Source organism: Lagenorhynchus albirostris, chromosome 2, assembly GCF_949774975.1.
Source record: "Lagenorhynchus albirostris chromosome 2, mLagAlb1.1, whole genome shotgun sequence".
NCBI classification, from domain to species: domain Eukaryota; kingdom Metazoa; phylum Chordata; class Mammalia; order Artiodactyla; family Delphinidae; genus Lagenorhynchus; species Lagenorhynchus albirostris.
In genome coordinates this window covers 109,996,883-110,009,631 of record NC_083096.1, presented here as the reverse complement: position 1 = coordinate 110,009,631, position 12,749 = coordinate 109,996,883, and the positions used below count along the sequence as shown (strand labels likewise).

The window sequence follows — 12,749 nt, the reverse complement described above, 5'->3', positions numbered from 1 at the left end:
TTTATCCCCTGAATTTTCTATTGTATTCCAAGATTTATTGGATCTAAAGAAGCAGGTCTCTGCCTAATGCCATTGACATGCCATATTCATTACCACCCCAATGCTTTCACCACTGTTATTCCTCTGTTCTGAAATGCCCTGTGCTATGGACTGAATTGTGTGCCCCCCCCCACATTCATACACTGAAACCCTAACTTCCAGTGTGTTGGTATTTAGAGATGGGACCTTTAGGATGATTAGGTTTATATGAGGTCATAAGGTCATTAGGTTTATGTGAGGTCATGAGGTGGCGCCTTCATGATGGGATTTAGTGCCTTTTTAAGAGAAAGAGATACCAGAGCCTTCTCTCCACCATGTGGGGACACAGTGAGAAGGTGGCCACCTTCAAGCCAAGGAAAGAGCTCTCACCAGGAACCAAGTTGGCAGCACCTTGAATTTGGATTTCCTAGCCTCCGGAACCATGAGGAATAAATGTTGTTGAAGCCATCCAGTCCGTAATATTTTGTTATAGCATCCTTAGCAGACTAATAACCCTGCTGAATTGCTTTCCTCCATCTTAAAATTCTACTCATTTTTCAAAGCCCAGCTCAATCTTAACTCCTATATAAAAGCAATCCAAGGTCTCATTTATCCCGCTTTCTTCTGAAATGTATAGCTTTTATTATCTGAGCCACACAGTTGCATACTTGGTTATATGCTGCTTTATATTTTTAATGATTCCTTGTACCCTTCTTATTAAAATGAGACATCCCTCTGTATATTGGAGGCTAAAATAACAAAAAGGAGAGGGACCCAATTCAGCTGGGGCACAACACACAGAAAGATATTAGGGAAAAGTGGCTAGAAGATTTATCTAGATGAGAATGCTGAAGCTCCAAAAGGTGAAGACACATTTCAAAGGATGCATACAAATGGGTATTGATGAGGTTTAAATGTATTGGTCTTATAAATAGAATTGAGTTTGACTTATAATAATAGGCACTCTACATTTTGGTTTCATTTTAGAAAAAATGAAAACAAATTAGTGCACACTTTTTCTTTCAAATGAGGGGGAAGAAAAACTCTCTGGTAGTTACAAATGTTAGTCCTACCTTGTACCCATCTATGCTTTTGCTTTTGCTGGTTTATAGGACTTACAGAAAGAATTACAAATCCCTGGGCTCCTTATTTAACAAGTCCCTATCACTAACCAGGATGACCGATTAACTGTTTTGCAGTGAGCATTAAATCAGGAGAGAAATACACAAAAGTCCATTTGGCTTTTATGCTCACAGAATCTTTCCAAATTCAGAAAAAAAAAAATAAATAAAATATATATATATATACGCACACACGCACACACATACACACACCTATATACACACACACACCTTTCCACTTGACATTAAAACAGTCAAGTTAATTTGCTAATAGCTTATTGTTCAAAAATTGATAAATCAATATTTTGAAGTAAGTCACAGAGTATTTAACTTATCAATATCTCTTTCTGAATTTTTCCTAAGTAACAGAAATTAATTTATTTGTATCTTAAGGAAGATATTAATCCTTAAAGTAACCTAAATTTAACCATGCAATACTTACACTTTACTATTCCTTAGTTTATTAATAAGAAAGCAAAAAGTTTGTGTTTTTGTTCCCCAGTATCCTGAATATAAAATAGTGCTGTAGTAACTGTAACTGATCTTATGTGTGGGGTATAGTGGGAAGTGTATTGTATTGAAAGTCAGTTCTTTGATTCTCAAGTCTCATAAACTGAGAATAAGTTGTTTGTTTCTCTAAGCCTCTGTTTTCACCTGCAGAATGAAATAAGCCTAGATCAGGAGAAATACTTATGCCCCAGCCCTTACCAAGACCCATTAAGTCAGAATCGCTGAAGGTGAAGCCCAGGTGTTCACATGTTCTAAAGCTTCCCAGATGATTCTCATGTGGAGCCAGGGTTGAGATCTACTGAACTAGATGATCTGGAAGACGGTGCTAATCAGAGTGTGGTTCATAGACTGCCTGCCAATCTTTGAAGTATTTATTTCCAGTCCACAAGGATATGTGGAGCTTGTGCCAGAATGCAAATCAACTAAAGCACTAGTACACTATTTAATTTGGCTGAATTTTTTTTTTGTAGCAATACTTGATTAAAGAAGTAGTGAATTTAATTTACATTCATGCACAAGGTCCTTATTTGGTCTCAAATGAGCACTTTGAGTAGCACTTCTCTAAGATCTTTTCTAGTTCTTAATTCTGTGACTGAACACTTAGTATAAATTTGTTTAAAATTTACTGATTTAAATTGTTATTGCAGTATTATTTAAGATGATAATGAACAGAAGAATGTTACTTAGTGGAAATGGCAAAGTTTGAAAGGCTAAAAATGTTGTGTGACCATTTTTGAAAGAAGAAATGAGAAAGTTTAGGTGTTGGCCTTTTAAGATGGAGAGTGTTCCACTCTATGACCATGATATTATAATTCTAATATTTTATGGCATAATTTACTGCTTCAATGCACCATGTTTTCTTCATGGTCACAAGAGATTATTGAATTTCATGTGGTTAATTATTAAAAATGATTGCAAAGCAGTTTTAAAATGTAAAAAATTCTGTGACATATTTAAATAGGATTCCAATAATGATAGCTGGAGGAAATTAAGAAAACAATTGCTCTTAAATGTATTAATCAATAAACATTATTCTACAAATAGCTCATACCAAAAGGATTGTTCGTGAGTGGACTGAGACTACCAGGCTCATGAGAAAGTTTTCAGTATTATAGAGAAATCTTTAAATTGATTGTATGATGTGAAGCTTATAAATTTATAAACTTCTTTGTATTTGAAGATAGTTTAATAAACAGTATTGGATGAAAATCAGTCTATTTTGGAATAACTGTGGTATGTCAGTTCTCTTCCCCAGCCCTGCATAATTTTGTACGTTAAAGGTCAAAAATGGGTCTGAATATTAAAATGCTAATTTAATTGAAGGTCTAATTTGAACCATTAATTTTAAGACAAAGTTAAGGTCATATTTATTTCCGTTATTGATACATTTGAGACTTTCTTTTTTTGTTGTTTTGATTCATTTATAGATTATTATAATAAGTTATTTTATCTCAGAGCAAATATTCATAGATTATTCTATATTGGTAGTGACAGCTTTTTAGTGGCAGGGGTTAATTTCCAAAGTAATCAGGATTCTTTTTATCCATGGTCCTGCTTACTACTTAACCTACTCTGAGTCCTTGTTTTTAATAAAAATGCATTTGGCTTTTCTTTTCCTTTTATTGCCTTTTTTTCAATTATTTTGACAGTGAAAGTAATCTCAATAACATATTCTTGGCCTAAAGCGCTATGAAATGTATATATGAAAGACCAGTGTAATTAAAAAGTTTTGAATAGGCTCCATATTAACTCCCACAGATTTTCTGGATGAACAGCTGGTTCAATTTGACTGTCTGTGATTACTGCCCTTTATAAAAATAATTTCCTTCCTTTCTTCATTCCCAATCTTTGTTTTTTTCTAATCCATTTAGTGTGTTGTAAACCCAGTCTTCTAATCATGATGAGCCTCTGGGTTGAAAAATAATGATAAATGCCATTATTTCAAAGTTTTAATAAATTGTGGAACCTGAGATTATATATATTTTTGAGCAACTAGGGACGATATACATAGCTAGGGTAGTAAAATGAACCCCTGTACCACCAAGCTACAGCAGCTAATCAGCTCACATACAATTTTACTTCATCTATACCTCCCCCCACTGTAGCAAGTCTCTAGACCTCATATCATTTTAACCATAAATATTCCTCTGATGCCTGACACATAATTGGTGAACTAGAATGGATGAAAGTCCAAGAACCCCACTAGATACTCAGAAGTAATAAGTAATGCAAAATCTTTGCTAGAAGGAAATACGAATTTTCTGCTGGAGTTCAAAGACTTTGTCACGTGGTAACTACTAAGACTCTTCAGTGTGAGTATGAAATGCCCTCACAGCAGCTCCACAGTAAACCTCTGAAATTATCTTCTTTCTCTGATTCTTCAGTGCAAATTTTAATTTAAAATGGTAAATTTTTTAGTTTGTATAATGCCATTACTGTGTTGAGTGGACTTAAAATTCCTTATAATGAATAACAATATTCAGTACCACAGTGAGCAATTATGAGCTTAATCATGACAAAGGAATGGAAAAGTGGTAGTTGAAAGATTGTATTACCTATCTAGTAAGTAATATTTGGCAAATATGAAAGGATTAACTTTCAAAGATAAAAAAATAGTTCTTAATCTTGATCAAAGCTGAAAATTGAGTAGACCACCTACCCTTTAATTTGTTTCTAAGTGTTGAAAAAAGATTGAATTTGTGGTAAGAACAGCTTAATGAGATATCAGTGAAGGTCATAGTAAGTTATGCCATGATAAATGAAAATACAAACTCTTTAGATTGCAAATATTAGTATTACAAGATAATAGCCAATATACAGTATATATTGGGAGAATCATTATTCAGGAGCAATTGGGCATTTTTTTCCTTCAGTTTCTGTGATCTGTGTTCCCCAGGGTAACTATTATGGTTTTCCCAGATTCTGAAAGGGAGAAAATAAATTAATAATGGTTTGATAATTTTATTCTTCAAGCTATGGTAATTCTTTTCCTTAAGAGGTTTTAAATTACTCACTAAAATTATCCTCAAGTTGTAAATGTGCTAAGTGTGACCATTTAATGAACTAGTTTTCAAAAATGCAAATACAGTGTGTTAGGCCAGTAGAACGAGGCTCTAAGAAATCAAAATCTCATTTTGAAAAAATCTTGAAGTTTCAAAACCTTTGAAATCCTATCAGTTGAGAAACTATTACTTATTTTACTTTGTATTTATGGTAAGCTTTTCCTTTTAAAAGATTATTAAAAATTGGATCAGAGAGTTCAAGTGTCAGTAATCTTTGCAAAATTAAAGAGATAAAAATACCCATTGTGGTAAGCTGAATAATGGTCTCCCAGAACCAGAGAATATGTGACTTTATGAGACAGAAGGGACTTTGCAGATGTGATTAAGTTAAGGATCTTGAGATGGGGGGATTAACCTGGATTATCTAGGTAGTCCCAGTGTGATCTCAGGGGTCTTTGTAAGAGGGAGGAAGGAGTGTCAGAGTCAGAAAAGGAGATGTGATGATAGAATCAGGGGTCATAATCAGAAGGAGATTTGTAGATGCTATGATACTGGCTTTGAAGGTAGAAGTAGAGGCCATGAGCCAAGGAATGCATACAGCCCTTCGAAGGTGGAAGATGATTCTAGGGAATGGATTTTACCATAGACCCTCCAGAAGGAATGCAGCTTTGCTAACATCTTAATTTTAGGACTTCTCATATCCAGAATTATAAGATAATAAGTTTGTGTTCTTATGAGCCAGTAAGTTTTGTGGTAATTTGTTACAGGAGCAATAGCAAACTAATATACCCATGAACAATTTTCAACAGTGACACTGACCTCTTGGTATTATAAACATTCTTCTAAAACTTTTTAAAAAATATCTTTCCTTAAAAAACATATTCTCCTTTGAGATTCAGACTTTTCATGTACTCAAGGAAAATAAATGAGTCCTGTTCCAAATTATTTTTTTCTCTTAGGGGTAGCACACATTTGAGTTCCATGGCCCAGAAGATTTTCTGATGTTCGTTCCTACATGACCGTGAAAGAATGATATTATCGTGATAATTTGGCAAGTGACTTCTTGGCTTGGTCTACTTTTAGTGTAGATCATAATATTTATTAATTTTTCATGCATCTACTCTGTATCTATCATTGCTGTAGATACCTTATACACTACTCTTAAGTTCCACAATAACTTTGCAAGTTTGATGCTATCTGTATTTTACGAGTGAGTATCATGAGTATGACCCTGTTACTCATTAGTTTGGAATCAGTTAACATTTGTTGTGTAAATCTTCACCTCCCAGCAGGATTTAAAATTCAACTTCCAGTACTATTGTAAAACAGGTTGTTCAGGAAAGTGAATATCTTACATTTTTAGCACAGTTGATTTAAATGGGAAGATAGGAAATACCATTCACAATATAGTTGAGATTTGAGATGGGCTTTGAAGGATGAGTAGGTTTCTGACAGCAGTTGGAGGGAGGATATTCCAAGTGGAGTGAATACTGAGCAAAGGCTCATGGATGTGAAAACATAGACTAGGTTATGGAAACAAAATAGTTTGGCTGGAAGATTTATTTAGGGAGAAAGTGGGAGATAATACAGGGATAAAGTGCTTAGATATTTTCATTTTTTGGTAGAATTTTATTTTTAATTCAGTTGATGAACTAATTGTAAAATTATCTTAATCAGACTATTTAATCTACAATATCTGGATTGCAAGCTCTTTGAAGACAAGTCTAATTTGCTGAATGAGTGAGTGAATGAATGAATGCTGGCCTAGAGTTTTCAAGGAAAACCTTGGATATGTTCGACATGTGTTTTAAACCACAGCGACGTATGTGATTTTTGAGAGATTTTCATCGGAATGGTTAAATTAAAAGGTTTTGATTTTTAAAAGATAAGCTCCAGTTATCTAGAAAATTCACTTGTATTGTCACTTAATTTCCCAACAATATTTGTTAAATGAAGTATTACTCATTTGGTAATTGAAGTGTTTTTTCTTGTTCCAATGAAATGAATACTATAAATGCATTTGTTTCCCTGATTGTCTAATTTATCACATTCACGGATACTGACATTTTCTTTATGTGCTCCAAACTTTTGCTTTTTTGTCATTTGAATGTGCTCATTTTCTGGTTGTAACAGAAGTACCTGAATGTTTACTAATTATATAATATTGTGAATTGTGAATATCTTGGAGATAATTCTCTTTTGCTTCAAAAATGAAAAATATCTCCCTGTGATGTGAGATAGCCGTTGAAGGTTGCTAAGTTGGTTTAAGTTGGGTAACTGTTATAATTACTCAATGTATCTTGCCGTTGAAAAGTACAAGTTAAAATATGTTCTATTCATTCCATTTATTCTGCATGTTTGTAATTATAATACAAAATAAAATTCTGTAGCTCAATAAGTCTGCATAAGTTGTTCTCAATATTTTTCTCTTAAAGACATTTTAGAAATTAAAAGAATACAGGAAAGTACAAAGAAGGAGTTAAATCACTCCTGTCAGAATTATCAAATATTAACACTCAGGCATATTTACTTCCAGACTTTTAGACATAGCTACATTTTAAAAAAATATTTCTTAAAATACAGATAATTTCAAATAAAGCTAACGTTCCTTTTGACACCATCCCAATCTCTCTTATAGAGACCTCCTTTGTCTCTTTCAGAAGTAACATAACTATTATATATTGGATGTATATTTATCTAGTATTTTTTGGTAAATATTTTTATTCACATGTATGTAACCATAGGAAAATATTTTTATTTATTTGCAGAGATGTTTATCATAATGTATGTGTGATTCTATAGTTTACATATTTCACTCAATAATTTTAACAGCTAGCCATGTTGATATTTATAAATCTAGTTCTTTTAACTATGTTATATATATATGCACTTTCATTTATTTATTCTGCTGATGAACTTTTACTTTCTATCCAGTTTTTTTAAAAGAACAGATTCTAAGCAATTCACCTGTCAGCATTATTGTTCGTGTTTCTTTGTATGCACGAGCAAAGGCTTTTCTAGTAGGTGCCTAGAAATAAAATTGCTTCCCACAGGACACACGTCTTTATGTTGCCAAATTGCCCTCAGTGATTGTACCAGTTTTCACTTACAACATGTTGTATGTGTTTGTGTCTATGTGTATAATTTTTATTTTGAGTAAAATTGAGATCCTACTATCTGTATACTTTTGTGGCTCCTTTTCTCATTGAACATTTTATTGGGAACTTGTTTCTTGGTCAGTGTTGTATTCATTCATCTAGTAGCATTTGACTTGGGATGCTTTTAATGGGAGAAGAATGCAATGAAAAACTTTATAGAATTAGTGATTAATATACTTTATTTTAACCAATGGAATTTTAGTTGTAAATAGCCATAGACTTAACTATACTCCCTCTTAATATTACAGTTTAAAAAATTGTGAGATTATGTTTGGTTAGGTCATGATCATCCATTTGATCAAGATGGCTTTGGTCTGTGCTTTGACAATATGCTATGTTCTTAACACTCAGCAGTTATCTCATATTGAGTCTTTTACTACTACGGAAAATAGTGAAATATATCAACGAATGTACAGATGAGCAAAGTCCATTACTATCAATGAAATAATTATTTTAAGTACATGAGATATTTAATAGTCCATGCATTTTCTTTTGAGTTTGGAGTCCCATCCTGGAATCTCAACATACATGTATGTAATTTACTACTCTTATTTATTAGTTGAACATCTACCTTTAGGGTTACTGTCATGAAAGTGTTTCAAAATTAAATGCCGAATGAAAAACATAAGTTCAATAAAGGTAATGGGAAGGTTCTTACAAGACTAAAGCTAAGAATATTGTATGTGATGTTTTCTGGAAAACCTGGTAAAAATTATGGTTAGAAGAGACCATAGAGATAATCCAACCGTAACCCTCCATTTTATAGGTAAGGAAAAATTCTGTTGAAGGGTGCAGCCAAACCTGTCGGAAAAAAGGGTTTCAGTGAAGACTTCAGCACTCTTGTTCTTGAGGATCCAAAAAGTTCCATGACTTAATGTATGTACCAGGTTTATCAGAATATATTTTTATGGCCAAAGAAAAGAAACCAGCTAAATGTCCATCAGTAAGATTGATTAAATATATTATGGTACATCTACACTGTGAATTGCCTTGCTGCTTAAAAAGAAAAAAAGGAACGAGGAAGGTCTTTATGTTTCGATAAGGAAAAACCTTTAAGATATATTTACTTTAAAAAGAAATAAAGGCAAGGTGAAGAAAGTATATGTTATCCGAATATTAGTGTCAAAAAAGAGGTATTTAGTTGTTTTAGCTCATATATGCATAAAATGATCTCAGAAGGGATAACTAATAATAGTGGTTACATATTGTGAAGGGTGGAAATTGGGTAGATGGATACAGGACCTTTTAAGACTTTTGTTGCATAGTCCTTTAAAAGTAGTTCTTCATGTTTGAACCACTTGAATATATTGCTTTTTTCCTTTCAAAGTAATCTGTAAATTTAACATAATCTCAGCTACATACAGCTGTAAATTGCTTTTAATTTTCTGATGGAAAAAGTAAATTGGTAAAAATAATCATGAACCTTTTTTTAACCCTCATAGTGAAAAAGTATGCAGTATATTATTGTTAACTATAAGCATAATTGTTGTACATCTCATGTCCAGCACTTTTTTATCTTGCATAACTGAAACTCTGGACCCATTGAACCGCAGCTGCCCATTTCCCCTCCCTCCGGTTCCCTGGCAACCACCATTCTATTTTCTGTTTCTATCAGTTTGACTACTTTAGATACCTCATATGAGTGGAATCATGCAGTATTTGTCCTTTTATTTAGCGTAACATCCTCCAGGTTCATCCATATTGTCACATATGACAGGATTTCTTTTTGTTCAAGGCTAAGTAATATTTGTGTGTGTGTGTGTGTGTGTGGTGTGTATAACACATTATCCATTTTTCTGTCATTGGGCATTCAGGTTGTTTCCACCTCTTGGGTATTGTGAATCATGCTATAATGATCATGGGAGTGCAGATATCTTTTTTTGATCCTGACTTCAATTCCTTTGGATAAATACCCAGAAGTGGGATTGCTGTATCATATGGTGCTTCTATATTTAATTTTTTGAGGAACCTCAGTACTGTTTTCCATAGTGACTGTACCGTTCTGCATTCCCAGCAACAGAGCACAAGGGTTCCATTTTCTCCACATCCTCATCAACACTTGTTATTTTATGGTTTTGTTGGTTGGTTTGTTTTCCATAATGTTCATCCTAACAGGTGTGAGGTGATACCTCATTGTGGCTTTGATTTGCATTTCCCTGATGATGAGTAATGTTGTGCATCTTTTCCTATACCTGCTGTTTACTTGTATGTCTTTTTTGGAGAAGTGTCTATTCAAGTTCTTTGCCCATTTTTAAATGGGCTTTTGTATTTTTGGTTTTGAGTTATAGGAGTCCCTTATATATTATGGATAATAATTCCTTATCAGATAGATGATTGGCACATACTTCCCCCGATTCCATAGGATGTGTAGTTTCCTTTGCTGTGTGAAAGCTTTTTAACTTGATGTAGTCCTACTTGTCTATTTTTGTTTTTGCTGCCTGAGCTTTTGATGTTATATCCAAGAAGTCATTGCCAAGATCAATGTCATGAAGATTTTCCCCTCTGTTTATTTCTAGGAGTTCTATGGTTTTAATTCTTGAAGTCTTTAATCCATTTTGAGTTGCTATTTATTTTTATAGCACTTATTTTAAAAATAAACATGGAAAGCCCATTTTTCAATTTATGCTGTGTTAAATAGAGAGGAAGTGCTGTCTTGCACTGCCCACAAAACATGCCTAAACACATAAGCCTTTTTCCTTCAAAACAAATTAACTTCCTGATAAAGAGAGCCTACATAGTATTTAGTTTTGCCAGAGAATCAAGATGATAAATATATCCTTGGAGATTATGTATTTACATAGTCATCATTGAATAGATTCTAATGGGCTATATTTCATAATACTATATGTTTGAGAATATGTTAAATAAAATACTGTGTAAAAAGTATATGATTCATAGGAATTTCCTTCTCAGATTTTTTTTAAAGCTTAATGTCACACGGAAAATTAAATGACTACATGTTTGCTAAAAGCAAGTCCAAAACCCTGCTGTCTTCACTGTGGCCATTTAAAATGAAGGTGAAGGAATTCCCTGGCGGTCCAGTGGTTAGGCCTCCAAGCTTCCACTGCCAGGTGGAGAGTGGGGGGTTCCGTACCTGGTCAGGGAACTAAGATACCACAAGCTGCATGGCGCGGCCAAAAAAAAAAAAGGTGAAGAAGCATCATGTTATTATTTTATTCTCCCTCTTTTTCCCTCTTTCAAGATTAAATTTTGCCCATGGAACAACACACATTTATATAGGGGATGCATATAACAAATCTTTCCATACAGAAAACAGTTCCATTAATTATACCTTCAATTCAAACTATGTTAAAGGGGAAAGAAGTGTTGGAAGGCAGTATCTCCATGATAATTTAAGTACTGTTTTGTGGGGAGAGGGGCTGATGGGAAGGGTTAATAACCTAGATCTTTATCCTCAGAATTAATCCTATTTCCCATTGATGATTCTGGGTAGAAAGCAAGAAATTTTGAAAAATCTAAGAGCTGTTAAACTTTTAAGTTTAGCATTGTATATGGTCTATGTGGTTATGTTATAGGTGGCTCTAAGTTAAGCCTTTAGCTTGAACTGTTTTATGAGATCAAATAAAACTGTTTAAATAACTGACTTAATCAACAAAAAATTTCATTCTAAATATATTGTAAAGCAAAACAGGTACTGGATTGATTTTTTTTCCTATCTCAAAGAACCAACTGATGGCAATTTGGTGTTTACTATATCCTAAAGTCGTTAGACATATGAGTAAATAAAGACATATTCTGCATTGATCGTCTGTGCCCTGCTTCGAGTGTGGTCACTTGGAACCAAAATGATATCTTTCTCATTGAAAAAAAGTGGATGTGTATGTTTTTATGTGCATAAAAACTGCTTTTAAAATAAGACTTTACTAAATGCATCAAGTCTTTGTTTCTATATATCAGCTTTAGTATTTATCAACAAATGTGTATATGTAGCCACAAAATGCATGTATAGAAATGTATTTTTTTAAATTTTAGTTGGGTGACTATATTTGTGCTATAATACATTCTGTGAGACTAAATTTTCTTTGGATTCCAAAAGTAATATTTATTTTAGAAGACTTGGAGATAACTGAAAAGCACCCTTATATTTTTAAGTCTCAGAGCAATTAAGGTAAAATGCTTTATATGTAGAACCATTGAAAGTTGGGCTTAGAACAAATCTTTGGTAAATAATCAACAGGCAAAAACACTCAGCAGGAGAAGCGTTCTGTGGCATTAATAGCACTATTCAGTCATATAATTTTGAAATGTGGCATTACTTTTGTTATGTGGAACTAGAAAATAAGATAAAGGCCAACAAGAAAACAGCAGTTACAGTCAGTGCCCACATTTTTGGACATTACAGCTCTACTTGTTCTTAGCTTCCTAGTTGACACCATTATTACTCCTGTCATCTTTATTATATATATTTTATTGATTCCCTAGATTGAAAACATAGGAAAGCAGCAGCTAGATGCCAGGCATGAAATGTCAGGATATACTTCTGTCGTACACAAGCGAATGATGTTTTTGAAACTCCATATAAAAAACTCCACATAGGTAATTGTTTTTACTGTTCTCCTTTGAAGTGTGAAGTACTTTGATAATTACTACAGGTTGTTATTTGAGTTAGCAGCAATTTTCTGGTTGTCTTAGTCTCTCTGAGAAGCTATTCTTAAAGATTTGAATAAACTGAGATAATAAATGAGACTAAAGGGGAGAAGTAATAGGTTGGGCCTTTTTTTTTAAGGAAGGTAGCAATTATTTATTGCCTATGATGTCTTCATCGGGAATCCAATTTTTAGCTCTTCTTAATCCATATTATCTTTGATTCCTACTTTTCAATTCAAGAAGGGAAATGAATGACATTTTTTGTAACTCAGTATAGACATCAATATGTATATGCTTGGCTTTTGTACTTTTAAAAGCCTGTACCAGCTGCA

General features: G+C 33.2%; 1 protein-coding gene across 4 annotated transcripts in view; it reads left to right on the top strand.

Moving 5' to 3' along the window:
- Positions 1 to 12,749, top strand: part of HS2ST1 (heparan sulfate 2-O-sulfotransferase 1) — a 183,123-nt gene that overhangs the window by 109,062 nt on the left and 61,312 nt on the right. Inside the window, exon 2 of one of the 4 annotated variants that reach the window (XM_060139624.1) lies at positions 12,253 to 12,366. The exons of the other annotated variants lie outside the window; for them this stretch is intronic. The gene's annotated coding sequence lies outside the window, so the exon portion shown is untranslated. The remainder of the gene's footprint in view (positions 1 to 12,252; positions 12,367 to 12,749) is intronic. 4 annotated transcript variants of the gene reach the window in all.